This window comes from Aythya ferina, assembly GCF_964211825.1.
Source record: "Aythya ferina genome assembly, chromosome: 8".
In the NCBI taxonomy this organism is placed as follows: Eukaryota; Metazoa; Chordata; class Aves; order Anseriformes; family Anatidae; genus Aythya; species Aythya ferina.
In genome coordinates, this window is record NC_140304.1 from 659,317 (window position 1) to 682,931 (window position 23,615).

At 42.4% G+C, this 23,615-nt stretch overlaps 1 protein-coding gene across 1 annotated transcript in view; it reads right to left on the reverse strand.

Moving 5' to 3' along the window:
- The window catches only part of LOC311440638 (uncharacterized protein), an 89,696-nt gene extending 83,799 nt beyond the window's left edge, over nucleotides 1–5,897 (reverse strand). The window contains exon 1 of the mRNA XM_084527777.1: nucleotides 1,674–5,897. The gene's annotated coding sequence lies outside the window, so the exon portion shown is untranslated. The remainder of the gene's footprint in view (nucleotides 1–1,673) is intronic.
- Nucleotides 5,898–23,615: the final 17,718 nt, after the last annotated feature.

Here is a 23,615-nt window from a genome sequence, read left to right on the forward strand (position 1 = left end):
AAATAGGATTTATTGAAAGAATATAAAGGAATAGAGGTAAGCAAACAGCGCTGGGTGCACCGGGAGTCTCCGCTCCACCAGGACGCACACCAGTTACATCAAGCAGCTGATTTTTATGCTCCTAGACTAATACATATTCATTACTACTTCTAAAAAAAAATAGATTATTAGAATTAGCTTCCGGGGTGCAGTCCCTCCTACTGGAGCATGCGCAGTCTCCTCTGGGGTCTCTTCTGGGGGTCTCTAGGGGTCTTTCATGCTGAAGGCTCGTAGTCTTCCTCTCCCCCTTTGTACTTACTTGGCACCATACCAAGTTTATAGAACATTCTCTTCAAGACTTGTCTCCCAGCCGTCCTTCAGCTTCTTTTTCCTTCCTCTTAATCTCTCGGCCCCCCTAACCAGATACCAAAGATCCGCATAGTATCCCATAACAGTCACTAGTTGTTATCAGTTGTTCTGAAACTCCCAGACATCAAACACAAACAGCTTCACGAGTAATTAAAACATTCTTCCCCAGCCATTCACAGACACATCTATAGCAGTGTTAGAAATAGAAGTCCGGAATAACAAAAGCAAACAGGTTCATAAATTTAAGGAGTGATAAATTGACTAGAATGAGGGGGAGACTGGGACACACTGCAGCTGAGGTTCAAGAATTAAATTGCCAGTGCAGGGCCCAGAGGCAGACAGGATTCAAACAGAATTGTTCTTTATGGACACGAATTGTTAAAACATTCCTCACACCCTTATCATAAGCCATACAACAACAGTTACATGTACACTTACGCTTGCACTTACCCTAGCAATTACTCGTACAATTACCCTTAACCTTACTATTAAGCTAACCCTAAACCTTACCCTTATCCTAACACTTTCCCTTATCCTAAACCTTACCCTTTTTGCTACACTTACCCTTTGCCTAATTCTAAACCTTACACTTACCCTTAGCCTAACCCTCACACTTACCATTACCCATACCCTTATTCTTACCCTTACCGTAACCCTTACCTTTACACTTACGGTTACCATTAACCTTACCCTTACCCTAACATTTATCCTTAACCTAACCCTTACCCTAAACCTTACCCCAACCCTTACCCTGACCCTTACATTAACCCTAACCCTTACCCTAAAACTTACACTTACTCTTAACCTTAACCTTACCCTTAACATTCACCTAATACTTACGCATACGTTTTCCTGACTTTAACCCTAAAACTAACCCTAACCATTACCTAACATTTAACCTTACCCTAACCCTAACATTCTCTTCAAGACTTGTCTCCCAGCCGTCCTTCAGCTTCTTTTTCCTTCCTCTTTATCTCTCGGCCCCCCTAACCAGATACCAAAGATCCGCATAGTATCCCATAACAGTCACTAGTTGTTATCAGTTGTTCTGAAACTCCCAGACATCAAACACAAACAGCTTCACGAGTAATTAAAACATTCTTCCCCAGCCATTCACAGACACATCTATAGCAGTGTTAGAAATAGAAGTCCGGAATAACAAAAGCAAACAGGTTCATAAATTTAAGGAGTGATAAATTGACTAGAATGAGGGGGAGACTGGGACACGCTGCAGCTGTGGTTCAAGAATTAAATTGCCAGTGCAGGGCTCAGAGGCAGACAGGATTCAAACAGAATTGTTCTTTATGGACACGAATTGTTAAAACATTCCTCACAATCCCTTATCTTCTTTTTAACATCCCCAATTCGTGTCTCTTCTGTTATTAATAATTGGATTTCATCAGTTTGTTCTTGGAGGGTCCAATTCTTAAGCATCATAATTGACATATTCCCTTCTTTTTTTAATGAAGTTATTACAAATGTACTATTTATCACCTGGTGTATTAATAATGTAAGACAAGGTATCATACAAGGTACAAATAATAACGTAATTACACCACATAACAATAAAAATAACACTCTTTTGACCCATGGTCCACCAGGCAGCCATGAAAATAAATCCCATTCCATATCCTTCCAGGTTTGTGTTTGCTCGCTCACCTCCCCCCTCCTTCTCTGGGATGGGAGAGAGAAATGGGAAAGTGAAGCCTGTGAGTTGAGTTAAAAACAAGAAGATAATAACAATAATGATGATAATAGTACTACTAGTAATAATGTGTACGAAACAAGTGATGCACAATGCAATTGCTCACCACCTGCTGTCCGATGCCCAACCTTACCCCGAGCAGTCCGGCCCTCCTCCCAGCCTGCCTGCTGGCAGGACAGTGAGAAGCTGAATTTGGCTTGGTCCTTGGCTTGGTGTAAGCACTGCTCTGTAACAATTAAAAACAATTAAAACATCAGCATATTATTAACATTCTTCTCATCCTAAACCAGAACATAACATTCTATCAGTTACTAGGAAGAAACACCTTTTCATCAATCTTTAAACAGTAATTACTAAAGTTAAATTTTCCACAGACTTCTCCTTCTTGTGCTAGCAAACAATCCAAAGCTAGGCAATTTTGATACAAAGCAGTTCTCATCTTTATAACTCATTTAGATCAGTTCTCATCATTTATAACTATTTCTATTACAGCTAATAACCTAATTATTCTATTAAGTATATATACTGAGGTCCTATAGCCCCAGGATCTGTCTTCTGCCCATGTAGCTGGATCATAATAGGCAAACGCCTTCAGGGTCGATTCAGGCTTGTGTTACCGTTCGGCCTGTCAGGGTGATCCAGCTCCTGTAAAACGAATCACAATTTTATATAGGTTTAAAAAAGAGGTTTTTTATGTTATTTTCTCGGGACAACCTGATCTTAGTGTGGGAGAAGTCCGGTCGAGGCCCTCTCATTCGGCAGTCAATACCGATAGGGGTTGCCTCCCTCGGTAGACCATACACACCACAGTGGAGGGTCCTGCCCCAGTCTTGCCTTCTCCCTTTTCTCCCTTTAGGCTTGTCCTTTTTATTTGGCATCCTTAATTCATGCAGAGCCTCGTTGCCAGAATATTAGTTCTCCCTTAGCTTGAGTTTCAGTTTCCCAGGAGCGGACTCAACCCTCCAAGTTTCAGTAGTTACTGGTCCTTTTATTCTGGATGCGTGGGTCCCTTTCTGCAGTTCTCACAGCTGTTTCAGTAGTCAGTAAAACAAGGTACAGTCCCTCACATCGAGGGTTCAGTGATTCTTCCCTCCCGTGGCTGCTTGTTGAAACACTTTATTTTTTATCTTCTGACAAGTTAAATAGCAGTTATTTAATTTGCTTTGCCGTATGGCCCTTTCCAGGTTCCTGTAGCAGGATTCATCTGATAGCCTTTCAGGTTGATACAGATTTGACTACAGGGTTTTGGCATTCATCACTATCTCCACAGTTTCACAGCTGGACAGTCACATTCATTTATGTTGCATTCCTTCAGGGGCTCATCACCCCAGTCCTTGCAGTCTCTCTGCTGGTTACACACTTTATTGATATCTATGCATTCTCCACTTCTGCACTTGAATTTGCCAGGTCCAGAGCACTGAATAACATTGTTACAGTTTGCTTCATCAGTGCCATCCAGACAGTCTCTCACACCACTGCACTGCCTACTCCCATGGACACAGTTCACATCTGAACTGGTCTGGCCTACAGGTCCAGGAAGGGCAGTTAATTTCATCTCTTCCATCCTTACAGTAAGGATCTCTATCACATCGCCACAATTCTCTTCATCTTCTCCACTGTCACAGTCTTTTTCACCATCACATTTCCATGACACTGTTCTCATATGACACAGCTCAGCACTTTCATCAGACCCATCTTCACAATCCAGATCCCCATCACACTGCCATCTGTTTGGCACACACTGACCACCGTTGCACACAAAGTCAGATTCAGCACACATCTTCTTCACACATCTTCTTCACACAAACACTCTCATCACTGCCATCTGAGCAGTCTTCACATTTTACTCTAGCACCGTCGGCAGCAGTGCACAGTCAGGCGAAGGCGAGCAGCAGGCAGAGCGCCTCGCCTCGCACCGTCACCTGTGTCACTTATACTACTCCTATTACCCATGCTGTTAGTGTCAGTGGCATCCTCCTTTTCTTTTTGCCACTGACCATTCACCACAAATGGATGAGACACATGATTACTAGTTAGGAAAGAGAGTGTAACGTCTGCTATATGGCTGCAGGCAGTGCCAGCTGCAACCTTAGGTTTGTGAAAGAGCCTGCTGGTGGTCATTTGGCAGTGTAATCTGCGTCTCTGCACTCCTGCCCTGCAATAGAGCTTAGTCGTCATTAGTAACAGTTATAACACCAATCTGGGGACTAATAGTCTTTTTTGCATTGCAAGATAAACCTTTTATAAAAAGAATGCTAGAGTGAAGCAGCACAGCCGCTGCTGCCGCTGCCTCCATGGTTACGTCAGACAGGCTGCAGGGTCCTGATGTCCGCCCCTCTGCTCTGTGCCGACTGGCCACACGGTGAGGGTCGGCTACCGGTGTCCACTGACGCCTCTGGTCTCCCGTAGCAACTCGATCTTGGATGTCCCGCAATTACTTCAATTCCCCGTGTTTTCCGGCTTCTGTCCGGTCTATTCTGTGTCTCTCAGAGCCGTCCGTGGCTCTGCAGCGTCTCTCAGGGCTCTCTCCGTCCAGTGGTAGTCCCTCCGTAGTGTCTCGGGTCTCCCAGCGCCACTCCAGTCTCTCGGCACCGCTCCGGTCTCTCGGCCTGTTCAGGTCTCAGCGAGTCCAGGTCTCGGCCTGTGCAGGCCTCATATGTTGCAGAAAGCATGTCATATCATGCTCCTGCCTTTTTCTTGTCACAGTCAAAACATTTAAGAGCAAAAATAGGATACACAAGATACACAAGATACACTGGGCACCACCACTCAAAACTTGGATAAAACAGCACTTCTTTTCAGTCTGTCAAGCACTTCGTTCGTCTCTGCCCACTCCCCTTGTGGAGAGTACGGAACAACGGATCGGAACTCTGCACTCGCTTTGCAGCAACGCTGCGTCTCACTCACACAGCACAATCGCACACGGAGGCCTCCAGCACATCTCATTCATACCACAGGAATATAATTTAGAATGATAACCAACCAAACAAGTATTGTCTCTGACTGTGTTCTTCGTGAAGTGACTTGTAACACTTTGTTTCAAACCCTTACATTTACACAAATACTTTCAACACAAAATACATACAATATGCAAATATTACAATATACAAAATGTCAACACAAAATACATACATAAAAACACATACAATTATTAACACTCCAGTTAGTATCCCTCCAGCAGCTGAAAACATACCGTTTGTCTGCAGTTTCAGGAGATCTTTGCTCCTGCGGTGAGCAGCTGAGAGTGGAGTCCCCTCCGAGCAAAAACGCTCAGGGTGCACCTAGGGGCGTCCGCGCTGCAGCCGATCCCGCAGCCGAGCAGAGTGTCTCCTGCCTGGCTCACCAAAATGACTCACAGAAAGCTGACTCCACAATCAGTAAGATTGTAAAGTAGGTATGTTTACTCAGTTCCATGCAGCACGGGGCGGGTAGTCCCACCAAAGTCGTGCACGCCTAACGTGGCAAATTGCTCTAGTAAAGAGTTACATATACATGAACATTCCTATACATATACATATTCCTAAGCTGTCCCTTTGTGAGCAGTCCTCCTTATCTCAGACCCCTTGATTAAAGTCCGAACCATGAGGTTGTTTTTGATCTGGTTCTCGGGGTCCGAGAGGCTCCTGTTATCTGGTGGTATAAGTGCAGCACAGGCACAAATGTAGCACATATTCATTCTTAATCAATTGCTCTCAAATTTCTAATTCCAATGTTTCAGCTTGCTCTTTTCTGGATCCATGGGTATTCTACTATTAATGTTCAAAGCCTGACAGACCCCGTCCTCTGTGGATCAAAATACATGGGGTCTTAAGAGTTCTTTTGGTCATTCTATCATATAATACAGGATCATTTTTAATTTCCTCTTTAATTTTCTGGGGCCCCTATTGTTCCAATTTCTAATCATTATTCGTAATGGACTTTTTGGTCATATATCTGGTAATTTGCTCCCTTTCTGGTCCTTGGTCTTCGATTTTATCTGATCCATCCGGGAATTTTACTAGTGGCAATTCCCACAGTCCTTGGTTGCCCCTAGTGAGAGTGTCTTGCAGGGGGTTTAGGACCTATCACCCACCCACGTATCCCTCTCTTCACCAGCCCAGCACCCCCGACAGGAGATTAGAACTGGTGAGAAAACAAAAAGACCTCCACACGGACTTTAGAAGTCTCAGTTACACTCTCACACACAAACACTAGCAACCGCACCTTTACCCAACCGGACGGTATCTTACGAATCAGTCGTATTCATCCAGAATCCAACTGGACGGTATCCACAAGCATCTCTGCTGTCTTCGTCTGGGATCGAACCAGACGGTATCCACAAATGACTGTCGTCTTCATCCGGTTGGATTCCGGACACCGGAATCCAACCGAACGGTATCCAAACGACCTTGTCGTCTTCGTCCGGATCTTCGCGCGCAGAATTACAGGCAAAAAACAGCCAGCAAGGGAGCTCAAAAAAAAAACAAAACAAATTCTTTGCTTACCTTTATTCAGGTTCAGGATGGCATTAGTCCCAATCTGACTCAAACAGGAGCCACCAAATGGTGGGGCGCCTCTCCTAGATTAAATCAGAATTCAGGAACTATAGCCATCCCGGACGAGCCCCAAAATTGTTATAAATGGCTCAGGATTCAAATTAGGATTAAATAAAAAAATAGGATTTATTGAAAGAATATAAAGGAATAGAGGTAAGCAAACAGCGCTGGGTGCACCGGGAGTCTCCGCTCCACCAGGACGCACACCAGTTACATCAAGCAGCTGATTTTTATGCTCCTAGACTAATACATATTCATTACTACTTCTAAAAAAAATAGATTATTAAAATTAGCTTCCGGGGTGCAGTCTCTCCTACTGGAGCATGCGCAGTCTCCTCTGGGGTCTCTTCTGGGGGTCTCTAGGGGTCTTTCATGCTGAAGGCTCGTAGTCTTCCTCTCCCCCTTTGTACTTACTTGGCACCATACCAAGTTTATAGAACATTCTCTTCAAGACTTGTCTCCCAGCCGTCCTTCAGCTTCTTTTTCCTTCCTCTTAATCTCTCGGCCCCCCTAACCAGATACCAAAGATCCGCATAGTATCCCATAACAGTCACTAGTTGTTATCAGTTGTTCTGAAACTCCCAGACATCAAACACAAACAGCTTCACGAGTAATTAAAACATTCTTCCCCAGCCATTCACAGACACATCTATAGCAGTGTTAGAAATAGAAGTCCGGAATAACAAAAGCAAACAGGTTCATAAATTTAAGGAGTGATAAATTGACTAGAATGAGGGGGAGACTGGGACACACTGCAGCTGAGGTTCAAGAATTAAATTGCCAGTGCAGGGCCCAGAGGCAGACAGGATTCAAACAGAATTGTTCTTTATGGACACGAATTGTTAAAACATTCCTCACACCCTTATCATAAGCCATACAACAACAGTTACATGTACACTTACGCTTGCACTTACCCTAGCAATTACTCGTACAATTACCCTTAACCTTACTATTAAGCTAACCCTAAACCTTACCCTTATCCTAACACTTTCCCTTATCCTAAACCTTACCCTTTTTGCTACACTTACCCTTTGCCTAATTCTAAACCTTACACTTACCCTTAGCCTAACCCTCACACTTACCATTACCCATACCCTTATTCTTACCCTTACCGTAACCCTTACCTTTACACTTACGGTTACCATTAACCTTACCCTTACCCTAACATTTATCCTTAACCTAACCCTTACCCTAAACCTTACCCCAACCCTTACCCTGACCCTTACATTAACCCTAACCCTTACCCTAAAACTTACACTTACTCTTAACCTTAACCTTACCCTTAACATTCACCTAATACTTACGCATACGTTTTCCTGACTTTAACCCTAAAACTAACCCTAACCATTACCTAACATTTAACCTTACCCTAACCCTAACCCTTACTCTAACCCTTACCCTGACCTGTACCCTTACACTTACCCTTACCCTTATACTTACCCTAATTCTTACCCATACCCTAACACATATTTGTACCCTTAACCTTACCGTTACCCTTAACCTTACCCTTACCCTTACTCTATCCGTTACCCTTACGCTTACCCTTAACATAAACCTTACCCTTGACCTTACCCTTACCATAAGCCATACAACAACACTTACATGTACACTTACGCTTGCACTTACCCTAGCAATTACTTGTACAATTACACTTAACCTTACTATTAAGCTAACTCTAAACCTTACCCTTATCCTAACACTTACCCTTATCCTAAACCTTACCCTTTCTGCTACAATTACCCTTTGCCTAATTCTAAACCTTACCCGAACCCTCACCCTTACCTAAATCTAACTAAAATCTAACCATTACCCTAACCCCTCACCCTTAGAATATACATATTTTTACCCTTTACCTAAACCTTTACCCCAACCCTTACCTTGACCCTTACATTAACCCTAATCCTTACACGAAACCTTAAACTTACTCTTAACCTTAACCTTAGCTGTAACCTAATACTTACTCTTACGTTTCCCTCACCCTAACCCTAAAATTAGCCTAACCATTAACCTAACACTTACCCTTACTCTAACCCTTACCATGAACTTAAGTGTAAGTGTTAGGATAACGTTAACCTTAAGGGTGACCCTTAAGCTTATCCTTAATGTTTATGGTTAGGTTAAGGGTAATTGTACGAGTAATTACTAGGATAAGTGTAAGCGTAAGTGTACATGTAAGTGTTGATGTATGGCTTATGGTAAGGGTAAGGTAAAGGGTAAGGTTTATGTTAAGGGAAAGCGTAAGGGTAACGGATAGAATAAGGGTAAGTGTAACGGTTAAGTGTTAGGGTAATGGTTAGGGTTAATTTTAGGATTAGGGTGAGAAAAATGTAAGGTTAAGTACTAGCTTAAGGTTAAGGGTAAGGTTAAGGTTAAGAGTAAGTGTAAGGTTTAGGTTAAGGGTTATGGTTAATGTAAGGTTCAGGGAAAGGTTTGGGGTAAGGTTTAGGGTTAGGTTCAGCTTAAGGGTAAGGGTTGGGGTAAGGTTAAGGGTATGGATAAGGATAAGTGTAAGGGATAGGGTAAGAGTAAGGGTTAGCGTAAGGGTAAGATTAATGGTAAGGTTTATGTTAAGGGTAAGCGTAAGGGTAACGGATAGAGTAAGGGTAAGGGTAACGGTAAGGTTAAGGGTACAAATATGTGTTAGGGTATGGGTTATGGTATGGGTAAGAGTTAGGGTAATGTAAGGGTAAGGGTGAGTGTAAGGGTATGGGTCAGGGTAAGGGTTAGAGTAAGGGTTAGGGTTAGGGTAAGGGTAAGTGTTAGAATAATGGTTAGGGTTAATTTTAGGGTTAGGGTGAGGGAAACGTAAGGGTAAGTATTGGGTTAAGGTAAGGGTAAGTGTAAGGTTTAGATTTAGGCTAATGGTAAATGTAGCAGAAAGGGTAAGGTTTACGATAAGGGTAAGTGTTAGGGTAAGGGTAAGGTTTAGGGTAACATAAAGGGTAAGGATTACGGTAAGGGTAAGGGTACGGGTAGAATTTGTTAGAATATGGCTTATGGTAAGGGTAAGGTTTAGGGTAAGAGTAAGTGTAAGTGTATGTGTAAGGGTACGGGTCATTGTAAGGGTTAGAGTAAGGGTTAGGGTAAGGGTAGGTGTTAGGGTAATGGTTAGGGTTAATTTTAGGGTTAGGGTGAGGGAAACGGAAGGGTAAGTATTAGGTTAAGGTTAAGGGTAAGGTTAAGGTTAAGAGTAAGTGTAAGTTTTAGGGTAAGGGTAAGGGTTAATGTAAGGGTCAGGGTAAGGGTTAAGGTAAGGTTTAGGGTTAGAGTTAGGTTAAGGTTAAGTGTTAGGGTAAGGGTAAGTTATATGTATAAGGATAAGTGTAAGGGTAAGTGTTAGGGTAAGTGTAAGGATAAGGATAAGTGTACAAGTCAGGGTAAGGTTTAGAGTTAGGATTAGGGTTTGGGTTAGGGTAAGGGTAAGTGTTAGGGTAATGGTTAGGGTTAATTTTAGGTGTATGGTGATGGATAAGAAAGGGTAAGTAGTAGGTTAAGGTTAAGCGTAAGGTTAAGGTTAAGAGTAAGTGTAAGTTTTAGGGTACGGTTTAGGGTTAATGTAAGGGTCAGGGTAAGTGTTTGGGTAAGATTTAGGGTTAGGGTAAGAGTAAGTATATGGGTAATGGTAAGGGTAAGTGTTAGGGTTAGGGTAAGTGTAAGGTTTAGATTTAGGCTAAGGGTAAGTGTAGCAGAAAGGGTAAGGGTTACGGTAAGTGTAAGTGTAAGGATAAGGTTAAGGTTTAGGCTTACGTTAAGGGTAAGGGTAATGCTTTGGTAAGGGTAAGAGTAAGGGTAAAGGTAAGGGTTACGGTAAGGGTAAGGGTACTGGTAGAAGTATGTGTTAGAGTACGGCTTATGGTAAGGGTACAAGTAGCTCCCCCCCCAGAGACAGGACCCAAAGGTGTACAACCAGTTCCCAACACCCCTGAGACACAGGCCCCAACCGCCCCCCCAGACACAGCGACCCAAATTCTACAAGCAGCTCCCAACCCCTGCCAGGCAGGCCCCCTACCCTATACAAGCAGCTCCCAACCCTCCCCCCCCCCCCCCCCCCGAGGGAGGCCCCAAAGGTGTAGAGTCAGCTCCCAACCCCCTCAATGCTGGCCCCTAGGGTCTACAAGCAGCTCCCCCCTTGCCCCCAGATACCGGCCCCCAGACACAGACCCCAAAAGCCTAATCACAGGCCCTGAACTCTAGAGGCAGGCTCCAAAACCCAGGACAAAGCCCCAGTGGTTCGAGACAGGGCCCAAATCCCAGACACAGGCCCCAAACGCTAAACATATGCCAAAAAAAGTATTAGTGCTGGTGCCAAATGTTACAGACAGGCCCAAAAGCCCGAGATGCTCAAGGCTGAGACGTAACTTGGCTTTCTGAATTACTGGAAAGCAGCTTTCATTCTCAGATAATTGTGTGAAGGCTGATTAAGGAGCTATTGGGGAGGCAAGGACAATCCCCAGACAAGGACTGTATATCTCGAAACAAGACACTGGAACTCATGATAAGGAAGCGGCAGGCGGACAGAGAAACGAATGTAAGGACTATAACTCTCGAAACTGGACATTGGAATTCATTATAAAGATACAACAAACGGGAGAATTGGCAACAACCAGCTCTTGCAATTAAGAAACATGCCAATTCAGCAGATTCCTGACCAAAGGTGAAAAGTACACTGTGAGGAAGACTCGGGGTCTTCCTCCCAAAGACCCCTGCCCACGTCCCAAAGACCCCTGCCCACAATTCTTGGAAGGCTCTGCGCAGGCGCAAGGTGCCAAAAGGCTAATTAGCATGAGAAGCGAGGGAAGGCGGGGATAGGTAATGCATACGTATAGGTGCTTGTAGAATATTGATAGATTGATTGTATAAATTCAAGACTGCTTTCTGCTTTGGGTATGCACGATAGGTGGAGAGATCCCCCGTGCATCCAGCGCTGCAATAAAGAATATACCACTTAAAGGAATTTCGGCTTCGATCTTTGAATCAATTTGGCGACCCAGATGGGACAACCTCTCTGCCGGACTGCAGGACCTGCTGGGAACAGGACTCCCTAGGGTACCCCCGGGATTTCCCGGAGGGACTCCTCGACTCACCGGATCACTGCGGAGGCAGACAAGGACCCCATCATTGTAAGTGAGTATATTCTTTATTCTGGTTTGGTTTTCTGGTAGACCGGTCATCTGGAACTGTCTGTAAGTCAGAAGGTGATCTTCTGCGAGGCAGTGTTTGGTATATACTTTGTGGTTAGCACCATAAGTACATGTTTGGGGACCTTAAGGAAGGAGCTCGCTTTAAGGTCCATCTGGAATTGTGTTGTCTATTTCGGTTTTCTGACTCATGGAGTATGGTATTTAACTCTGGTTATTGTTACTGCGATTTTGGCTATTTTCCTGGTGGTAATAGTAGGTTCGTGGCATTGTTATAAGAAAGATATCGTTACGGTGTTACACAGTTCGGTTTTCTGACTTATCGCATGTGGAATTTGACTCTGACTATTGTTACTGTGATTTTGGCAATATTGCTGGTAATAGTAGTTTTGTGACATCGCTACTGAAAGATATTGCGTGCCCGTATTTTTGTGAGTGATACGTTTTGTGATACGCTTTTGTAAGTAACATGTGTATTCTGAAAGTGTAAACTGGAAACTGGGGGGGCAAACAAGCAGTGAAATTTTAAAGAAAAGTGTGTTAGGATGTGTTTTAAGTCACTGGAAGGATATTGGAGGATCTGCCGGTGGAAGTGTGAACAGGAAAACATTGATAAAATATCGTAATCAGTGGTGGCCGCTTTATAAGCTGGAATGTGGAGAAAAGTGGCCCCTAAATGGAACTTTAAACTATAATATTTTGCTACAGTTAATGTTGTTTTTTGAGAAGCAGAACAGGATGAAATGTTGTATACTGATGTTTCAGCATCTTGGTGGGAAAAGGTAGGGAATTAAGTTGGCCCCTAACTGAACCTTTGATGTTGGCATTAGAGAAGTACAGGCTGGAGAAAGATAAAGGAAGTGTTAAAAGGGTTGTTGAAAGTGTTAAAGGTGTTTGAAGTTGAATGAGCAGGGAAAGAGGATGTAGGAATGTTAATAGTTCTGCCTCTGCCCGAGGCAGAGATCTTAAAATCATGGGTGTTAGCCCTTTAGGGCAAAGGGACCATGATCGGTCCGAGAGAGTTGTCACAGAAACAGAAAAGAGGTACACTCTTAAAACAACCTGAGTTCATGTGCGAGCTCAGATTGCTGATGGGACCGTTCAGGGAACTGTGGACAATTGCATTCCCCTGACCGACCCCCACTAAGACCCGAATCATCCTGAAAATCATGAACGGTTACGTAAATACTAAAACCTGGATGAATTGGGAATTGAGAATATGCTTCCAACAAGGTCTAAAAGAAAGCCCTATGGAATTTTTGGACCAACTCTGAAATGTAATGAAAATAAATAAATAAATAAATAAATAAATAAATAAATAAATAAATAAAACAAAACGGTTTGGACCTGGCTTTGGAGGACAAATTGACTAGCCTTTTCCTAGGGTAATCAACCCCTGATTTCAACAGGAATAACGGGGACCTGGGGAATCTACCCTAGCGGATCCTCCACTGGTTATAATGAAGCTAGGGGAGGAATGGAAGTGAAATTTCTTATTGCTATGGGGCAACGTATTCAGTTCTAAATCAAGCATTAATGCCTTCACAGAATTATTATGTTAGGGTAAAAGGTGTGTCGTGGTTTAACCCGGCCGGCAGCTAAACACCACGCAGCTGTTCGCTCCCCCTCCCCCTCCCTCTCTGGGACGGGGGAGAGAAATGGAAAGTGAAGCCTGTGAGTTGAGATAAAGACAGTTTAATAAGACAAAATAATAATAATAATAATAATAATAATAATAATAATAATAATAATAATAACAATAACAATAATAACAATAATAATAACAATAATAATAATACAATGATGATAATAGTACCACTACTAATAATGTGTACAAACAAGTGATGCACAATGCAATTGCTCACCACCCGCTGACCAATGCCCAGCCTAACCCCGAGCAGTCCGGCCCCCTCCCCCTGGCTAGCCACCCCTATGTATTGTTTAGCCTGACGTCAGATGCTATGGAATACCCCTTTGGCTAGTTTGGGTCACCTGTCCTGGGTCTGTCCCCTCCCAGCTCTTACTGCACCCCCAGCCTGCCTGTTGGCAGGACAGAGCAAGAAGCTGAGATGTCCTTGGCTTGGTATAAGCATTGCTCTGCAACAATTAAAACATCGGGGTGTTATCAGCACTCTTCTCATCCTAAGCCAAAACATAGCATTCTCCCAGCTACTAGGAAGAAAATTAACTCTGTTCTAACTGAAACCAGGACAAGGTGTAACCGAAAAGGCTTATTTTTGTGAACCTTTGAAGTACAAGTTAGGGAAACAATGGGGCATACACAGATTTTTATCTATGCCTAGCTCCTCATGGGCACTCTTAGGTAGAGATTCATTAGAGCAAGTAGGAGCAGAAATTGTCTTTGAAAAAGGGAAAATGGAATTAAGAACAGGAGAAGAACAACTAATAAATGTGTTAAGCTTGGCACTAATACAAACTGACCCTAAAAGTGAAATACATTTAGAGATCACAGATCAAGTATGTCCAGGAGTTTGGGCTACCGAAGTCCCTGGAAGAGCTAAAAATGTGACCTTAATGATTATTAAATTAAAGCCAGGAGAGAAACCCGTTAAGGTTAAGTAATATCCTTTGAGGATAGAAGATAGGAAAGGAATTAAAGAGATAATTGATCAATTTTTACAGTATGGATTATTGATTGAATGCGAATCAGAATACAATGCACCCATATTGCCAATTAAAAAGGCAGATGAAAAAGCTATAGGCTAGTTCCGGATTTGAGGGCCATAAATAAAATCACTGAGGATATACATCCAGTAGTGGCAAACCCTTATACTTTGCTGACTAAATTAAAGAATAGTCAAGTCTGGTTTACCGTACTGGATTTAAAAGATGCCTTCTTCTGCCTAGGCTTAGCCACAGAAAGCCAAAACCTATTCGCCTTTGAATGGGAAAATCCCGATTCAGGCAGAAAGACGCAGCTTACGTGGACATTACTACCTCAAGGATTCAAGAATAGCCCCACTATTTTTGGAAACCAATTAGCAAGGGAACTCGAAACATGGATACCTCCGGACACTGAAGGTGCTTTGTTACAATATGTAGTATGTAGATGATCTCTTAATAGCTACCGAGACTAAAGGGAGTTGTATTCAATGGACTATAAGTCGTCTTAATTTTCTGGGTTTAAATGGATATCAAGTCTCTTGACAGAAAGTCCAGCTGGCTCAACAAAGTGTGACCTATCTGGGATTTGACATTTCGGAAGGACAACGAGAACTAGGAACTGAACATAAGGAAGTCATTTGCCGGACTCCAGAACCTCAAATGGTAAAGGAGCTACAAACCTTTTTAGGAATGACAGGTTGGTGTCGCCTTTGGATTTATAATTATGGACTATTGGTAAAGCCTCTATGTGAATTGATAAAGATTAACCAGTCAAAGTTAGTCTGGACTGGAGAAGCACAAAAAGTCTTTAAACAACTTAAACAAGAATTGATGATTTTGAAATATCAAGCAATATTGGTAGAACAGGACGACGTGGAAATTGTGATAATTCATATTGTGAATCTAGCCTCTTTTCTTAGTGATGCTCCGGCACAAGCTGTGATTCACGATTGTTTAGAAACTCTAGAGACTGTGTATTCCAGCCGACCAGACCTTAAGGAGGAGCTCATGGAAGACGCGGAAGAAACTTGGTTCACGGATGGGAGCAGTTTTGTTACGCAAAGGCAACGTAAAGCTGGATATGCTATAACAACTACTCAGCAGGTAATCGAGTCTAAGCCTTTACCCCCTGGAACATCAGCTCAAAAGGCGGAGATAGTTGCTCTCACGAGAGCATTGGAACTGGCAGCGGGAAAAAGGGTAAATATTTGGACAGATTCTAAATATACATTCGGCGTGGTACATGCTCATGGAGCAATTTGGAAAGAACATGGATTGCTGACCGCTCAGTGAAAACACAAAGTATGCTGAAGAAATTTTAAAATTGTTAGAGGCTGTAAAACAACCAGAAAAGGTAGCTATCATGCATTGTCAGGGACACCAAAAGGGGAACAGCGATTTTGAAATTGGAAAATCGATTGGCAGAGGCTAAGCAGGCAGCTGAAATAACTGAGGTGAAGGCATTGTCTTTGATACCAGACGGTAAAATCCAAACTATATGCAAATTATACAAAAGAAGACTTAAAATTAATTGAAGATTTGAAAGGTAAAATGAAACCAGATGGATGAGTATATTTAAAAGATAACCCCATAGTAATACCCTCTAGTTTGACATGGCCCATAGTTCTTACAGAACACAATAAAACGCACTGGGGAGCTGGCACACTGCATAAGAGCCCGAGTCAGACATTAGTGGGATGATATGATAAAACAAGTAACTCAACAATGTAGCATTTGCTTACACAATAACCCCAATACCAAGAATAGAATAAAATTTGGAATAATCGGTAAAGGAAATTATTCGGGGCAACAGTGGCAAATTGATTTTTCAGAACTCCCTAGAAAAGGGGGGTATCATTATTTACTGGTTCTGACTGACACGTTTTCAGGAAGGCCTGAAGCCTTTCCCTGTCGAACAAACAAAGCAAGAGAAGTGGTTAAAGTCTTGTTAAATGAAATAATACCATGCTTTGGGATTCTAGTAGCAATGTCTTCTGATAGAGTTTCACATTTTTGTGCACAAGTGGTAGAACAGATAAGTAAGATTCTAAAGATAGATTGGCAACTGCATACTCCTTATAGACCACAGGCAAGTGGACAGGTAGAAAAAATGAACCATTTAATTAAACAATAAATAGCTAAAATTGGATAAGAAGCTAATTTGTCATGGCCTCAATCCCTCCCTTTAGCATTACTTGGAATTAGAGTTAAACCTAGAATAAAAGGAAATTTGAGTCCCTTCAAAATCTTATATGGAAGGCCATAGCAATTTCTATTTAGCGGAGAGGACCTAACGCAGTTAGGATCAGAATATTTATATGCTTATATAACTGAACTTCAGAAACAATTAAATAAAGTACATACATTTGTTTTAGGGACCAGGGCTAGAGGGTTGGATCAACCAATCCACCCCTTTAAGCTCGGGGATTATATATATATAAAGACTTTTTCAGGACAACCCGTACAGGAAAAATGGAAGGAAAGTGGATGGGAGCATACCAAGTATTACTGACAACACACACCGCCATTAAGATTAAGAAGCAAGCAGCTTGGATCCACAATTCAAGGGTGAAGAAGGCCCCGGCGAGGATATGGACCACCACTCCAATTGGACCAACAAAATTACGGTTTTCCAGATCCTAATGATTGCAGGGGTGCGGTTCTCGGATTTGGGGTGGGCAACTTGGGATGAGAACTTACACCTGACCTTAATACAAACAATTTCTCAAGTAACTAATAAGACGAACTGTTGGGTATGCACCCATCTGCCACAGCATGGGAATAAGGGTGTATCGTAACCCTTACCGAAACCCTAACCCTAACCCTTACCCCAACCCTTACCCTGACCCTTACATTAACCCTAACCCTTTCCCTAACCCTAACCCTAACCCAAACCCTTACTCTAACCCTAAGCCTTATCCTAAACCTTAAACTTAATCTTATCTTTAACCTTACCCTTAAACTAATACATACCCTTACGTTTCCCTCATCATAACCCTAAAATTAACCGTAACCATTACCCTAAGACTTATCCTTACCTAACCCTAACCCTTACTCTAACTTTTACCCTGAGCCAGAACCTTAGACTTCCCCTACCCCTTCCCCTTACTAATACCGTTACCCTAACCCTTACCCTTACACTTACGGTTACCATTAACCTTACCCTTACCCTAACACTTACCCTTACCCTATCCCTTACACTTATCCTTATCCATACAACTTCCGCTTACCCTAACACTTAACCTTAACCTAACCCTAACCCTAAATCTTACCTGAACCCTTACCCTGACCCTTACATTAACCCTTACCCTAAAACTTACACTTAACCTTAACCTTACCCTTAACCTTAACCTAATACTTACCCTTACTTTTCCCTCACCCTAACCCTAAAATTAACCCTAACCATTACCCCAACACTTACCCTTACCCTAACCCTTACCCTTACCATAACCCATACTCTAACACATACTTCTACCCGTACCCGTACCCTTACGGTAACCCTTACCCTTACGGTAACCCTTACACTTATCGTAACCCTTACCCTTACCGTTACCGTTACCGTGGCCCTTACCCTTACCCTTACCCTTACCCTTACCCTTACCCTTACCCTTACCCTAACCCTAAACCTTACCCTTATCCTAACACTTACCCTTACCGTAAACCTTACCCTTTCTGCTACACTTACCCTTAGCCTAAATCTAAACCTTACACTTACCCTTAGCCTAACCCTCACCCTTACCCTTACCCATACCCTTATTCTTACCCTTTCCCGAACCCTTACCTTTACACTTACGGTTACCATTAACCTTACCCTTACCCTAACACTTATCCTTAACCTAACCCTTACCCTAAACCTTACCCCAACCCTTACCCTGACCCTTACATTAACCCTAACCCTTACCCTAAACCTTACACTTACTCTTAACCTTAACCTTACCCTTAACATTAACGTAATACTTATGCATACGTTTTCCTGACTTTAACCCTAAAACTAACCCTAACCATTACCCTAACACTTAACCTTACCTTAACCCTAACCCTAACCCTTTCTCTTACCCTTACCCTGACCTGTACCCTTACACTTACCCTTACCCTTATACTCACCCTAATTCTTACCCATACCCTAACACATATTTGTACCCTTAACCTTACCGTTACCCTTAACCTTACCCTCACCCTTACACTATCCGTTACCCTTACGCTTACCCTTAACATAAACCTTACCCTTGACCCTACCCTTACCATAAGCCATACAACAACACTTACATGTACACTTACGCTTGCACTTACCCTAGCAATTACTTGTACAATTACCCTTAACCTTACTATTAAGCTAACCCTAAACCTTACCCTTATCCTAACACTTACCCTTATCCTAAACCTTACCCTTTCTGCTACACTTACCCTTTGCCTAATTCTAAACCTTACCCGAACCCTCACCCTTACCTAAATCTAACTAAAATCTAACCATTACCCTAACCCCTCACCCTTACAATATACATATTTTTACCCTTTACCTAAACCTTTACGCCAACCCTTACCTTGACCCTTACATTAACCCTAATCCTTACACGAAACCTTACACTTACTCTTAACCTTAAACTTAGCTGTAACCTAATACTTACTCTTGCGTTTCCCTCACCCTAACCCTAAAATTAACCCTAACCATTACCCTAACACTTACCCTTACCCTAACCCTTTCTCTAACCCTTACAATGACCCGTACTTTTACAATTACCCTTACACTTACTCTTACTCTTAAACTTACATTAACCCTTACCCTTAACCCTTACACTAAACATCATCCTTACCCTTACCATTATCCCTTCTCTTACCCTTATCCTAAACGTTTCCCAAACCCTTACCCTTACATTAAACCTAACCCTTACCATAACTCTTAACCTTATCCTTAAACTTCACCTAATACTTACCCTTCCGTTTCCCTCACCCTAAACCTAAAATTAGCCTAACCATTACCCTAGCACTTACCCTTACTCTAACCCTTACCATGAACTGAAGTGTAAGTGTTAGGATAACGGTAACCTTAAGGGTGACCCTTAAGCTGATCCTTAATGTTTATGGTTAGGTTAAGGGTAATTGTACGAGTAATTGCTAGGATAAGTGTAAGCGTAAGTGTACATGTAAGTGTTGATGTATGGCTTATGGTAAGGGTAAGGTTTATGTTAAGGGAAAGCGTAAGAGTAACGGATAGAATAAGGGTAAGTGTAACGGTTAAGTGTTAGGGTAATGGTTAGGGTTAATTTTAGGATTAGGGTGAGAAAAATGTAAGGTTAAGTACTAGCTTAAGGTTAAGGGTAAGGTTAAGAGTAAGTGTAAGGTTTAGGTTAAGGGTAAGGCTTCAGGGAAGGGGTAAAGTTCAGGGAAAGGTTTGGGGTAAGGTTTACGGTTAGGTTCAGCTTAAGGGGAAGGGTTGGTGTAAGGTTAAGGGTATGGAAAAGGATAAGGGTAAGGGTAAGGGTTAGCGTAAGAGTAAGATTAATGGTAAGGTTTATGTTAAGGGTAAGCGTAAGGGTAACGGATAGAGTAAGGGTAAGGGTAAGGTTAAGGGTAACGGTAAGGTTAAGGGTACAAATATGTGTTAGGGTATGGGTTATGGTATGGGTAAGAATTAGGGTGAGTATAAGGGTAAGGGTAAGTGTAAGGGTACAGGTCAGGGTAAGGGTTAGGGTTAGGGTTAGGGTATGGTTAAGTGTTAGGGTAATGGTTAGGGTTAGTTTTAGGGTTAAAGTCAGGAAAACGTATGCATAAGTATTAGGTTAATGTTAAGGGTAAGGTTAAGGTTAAGAGTAAGTGTAAGGTTTAGGGTAAGGGTTAGGGTTAATGTAAGGGTCAGGGTAAGGGTTGGGGTAAGGGTTAGGTTAAGGATAAGTGTTAGGGTAAGGGTAAGGTTAATGGTAACCGTAAGTGTAAAGGTAAGGGTTAGGGAAAGGGTAAGAATAAGGGTATGGGTAATGGTAAGGGTGAGGGTTAGGCTAAGGGTAAGTGTAAGGTTTAGATTTCGGCTAAGGGTAAGTGTAGCAGAAAGGGTAAGGTTTACGGTAAGGGTAAGTGTTAGGATAAGGGTAAGCTTTAAGGTTAGGTTAAGGGTAAGGTATAGGGTAAGGGTAAGAGTAAGGGTAAGGGTAAGGGTAAGGGTAAGGGCAACGGTAACGGTAACAGTAAGGGTAAGTGTTACGGTAAGGGTAAGGGTTACCGTAAGGGTACGGGTACGGGTAGAGGTATGTGTTAGAGTATGGGTTATGGTAAGGGTAAGGGTTAGGGTAAGGGTAAGTGTTGGAGTAATGGTTAGAGTTAATTTTAGGGTTAGGGTGCAGGAAACGTAAGGGTAAGTATTAGGTTAAGGTTAAGCGTAAGGTTAAGGTTAAGTGTAAGTTTTAGGGTAAGGGTTAATGTAAGGGTCAGGGTAAGGGTTCAGGTAAGGTTTAGGGTTAGGGTTAGGTTAAGGTTAAGTGTTAGGGTAAGCGTAAGTTGTATGGATAAGGATAAGTGTAAGGGATAGGGTAAGGGTAAGTGTTAGGGTAAGGGTAAGATTAATGGTAACCGTAAGTGTTAGGGTAAGGGTAAGAGTAAGGGGAAGGGGAAGGGGAAGGGGAAGTCTAAGGGTCCGGGTCAGGGTAAAAGTTAGAGTAAGGGTTAGGGTTAGGGTTCGGTAAGGATAAGTGTTAGGGTAATGGTTACGGTTAATTTTAGGGTTATGATGAGGGAAACGTAAGGGTATGTATTAGTTTAAGGGTAAGGTTAAAGTTAAGATTAAGTGTAAGGTTTAGGTTAAGGGTTAAGGTTAGAGTAAGGGTTAGGGTTAGGGTTAGGGTTAGGGTTAGGGTTAGGGTTAGGGTTAGGGTTAGGGTTAGGGTTAGGGTTAGGGATAATGTAAGGGTCAGGGTAAGGGTTGGGGTAAGGTTTAGGTTAAGGGTAAAAGTAAGTATAATGGTAAGGGTAAGCGTGAAGGTTAGGGTAATGGTTAGATTTAGGTAAGGGTGAGGGTTAGGGTAAGATTTAGAATTAGGCAAAGGGTAAGCGTAGCAGAAAGGGTAAGGTTTAGGATAAGGGTAAGTGTTAGGATAAGGGTAAGGTTTAGGGTTAGCTTAATAGTAAGGTTAAGGGTAATTGTACGAGTAATTGCTAGGGTAAGTACAAGCGTAAGTGCACATATAAGTGTTGTTGTATGGCTTATGATAAGGGTTAGGTTAAGGTTAAGGTTTATGTTAAGTGTAAGTGTAAGGGTAACGGAGACAGTAAAGGTAAGGGTAAGGGTAAGGGGAACGGTTAGGTTAAGGCTACAAGTACGTGTTAGGGTATGGGTTATGCTAAGGGAAAGGCTTAGGGTAAGGGTAAGTGTAAGGGTACGGGTCAGGGTAAGGGTTAGAGTAAGGGTTAGAGTTACGGTTAGGGTTAGGGTAAGGGTAAGTGTTAGGGTAATGGTTAGGGTTAATTTTAGGGTTAGGGTGAGGGAAACGTAAGGGTAAGTATTAGGTTAATGTTAAGGGTAAGGTTACGGTTAAGAGTAAGTGTAAGTTTTAGGGTAAGGGTTAGGGTTAATGTAAGGGTCAGGGGAAGGGCTGGGGTAAGGTTTAGGGTTAGGGTTAGGTTAAGGGTAAGGATTAGGGTAAGGGTAAGGGCATGGATAAGGATAAGTGTAAGTGTTAGGGTAAGGGTAATGTTAAAGGTAACAGTAAGTGTAAGGAGAAGGGTTAGGGTAAGGGTAAGAGAAAGGGTATTGGTAATGATAAGGGTGAGAGTTACAGTAAGGGTAAGATTTAAAGTAATGTTTAGTAAGATTTAAAGTAAGGTTTAGATTTAGGCTAAGGGTAAATGTAGCAGAAAGGGTAAGGTTTACTGTAAGGTTTAAGGTTTCGGCTTAGGTTAAGGGTAAGGGTAAGGGTAAGGGTAATTGTACGAGGAATTGCTAGGGTAAGTGTAAGCGTAAGTGTACATGTAAGTGTTGTTGTATGGCTTATGGTAAGGGTAAGGTCAAAAGTAAGGTTTATGTAAAGAGTAAGCGTAAGGGTAACGGATAGAGTAAGGGTATGGGTAAGGTTAAGGGTAACGGTAAGGTTAAGGGTACAAATATGTGTTAGGGTATGGGTTATGGTATGGGTAAGAATTAGGGTAAGTAAAAGGGTAAGGGTAAGGGTAAGTGTAAGGGTACGTGTCAGGGTAAGGGTTAGAGTAAGGGTTGTTAGGGTTAGGGTAAGGTTAAGTGTTAGGGTAATGGTTAGGATTAGTTTAAGGGTTAAAGTCAGGAAAACGTGTGCGTAAGTATTAGGTTAATGTTAAGGGTAAGGTTAAGAGTAAGTGTAAGGTTTAGGGTAAGGGTTAGGGTTAATGTAAGGGTCAGGATAAGGGTTGGGGTAAGGTTTAGCGTAAGGGTTAGGTTAAGGATAAGTGTTAGGGTAAGGGTAAGGTTAATGGTAACCGTAAGTGTAAAGGTAAGGGTTATGGTAAGGGTAAGAATAAGGGTATGGGTAATGGTAGCAGAAAGGGTAAGGTTTCCGGTAAGGGTAAGTGTTAGGATAAGGGTAAGGTTTAGGGTTAGGGTAAGGGTAAGGGATAGGGTTAGGGTAAGGGTAAGAGTAAGGGAAAGGGAAAGGGTAATGGTAAGGGTAAGGGTAAGGGTAAGGGTAGGGTAAGGGTAAGGGTTACGGTAAGGGTAAGGGTTACCGTAAGGGTACGGGTACGGGTAGAAGTATGTGTTAGAGTATGGGATATAGTAAGGGTAAGGGTTAGGGTAAGGGTAAGTGTAGGGGTAATGGTTAGGGTTAATTTTAGGGTTAGGCTGAGGGAAAAGTAAGGGTAAGTATTAGGTTAAGGTTAAGGGTAAGGTTAAGGTTAAGTGTAAGTTTTAGGGTAAGGGTTAATGTAAGGGTCAGGGTAAGGGTTCAGGTAAGATTTAGGGTTAGGGTTAGGTTAAGGTTAAGTGTTAGGGTAAGCGTAAGTTGTATGGATAAGTATAAGTGTAAGGGATAGGGTAAGAGTAAGTGTTAGGGTAAGGGTAAGGTTAATGGTAACCGTAAGTGTAAGGGTAAGGGTTAGGGTAAGGGTAAGCGTAAGGGGAAGGGTAAGGGGAAGTCTAAGGTTACGGGTCAGGGTTTAAAGTTAGAGTAAGGGTTAGGGTTAGGGTTAGGTAAGGATAAGTGTTAGGGTAATGGTTACGGTTAATTTTAGGGTTATGATGAGGGAAACGTAAGGGTACGTATTAGTTTAAGGGTAAGGTTAAAGTTAAGATTAAGTGTAAGGTTAAAG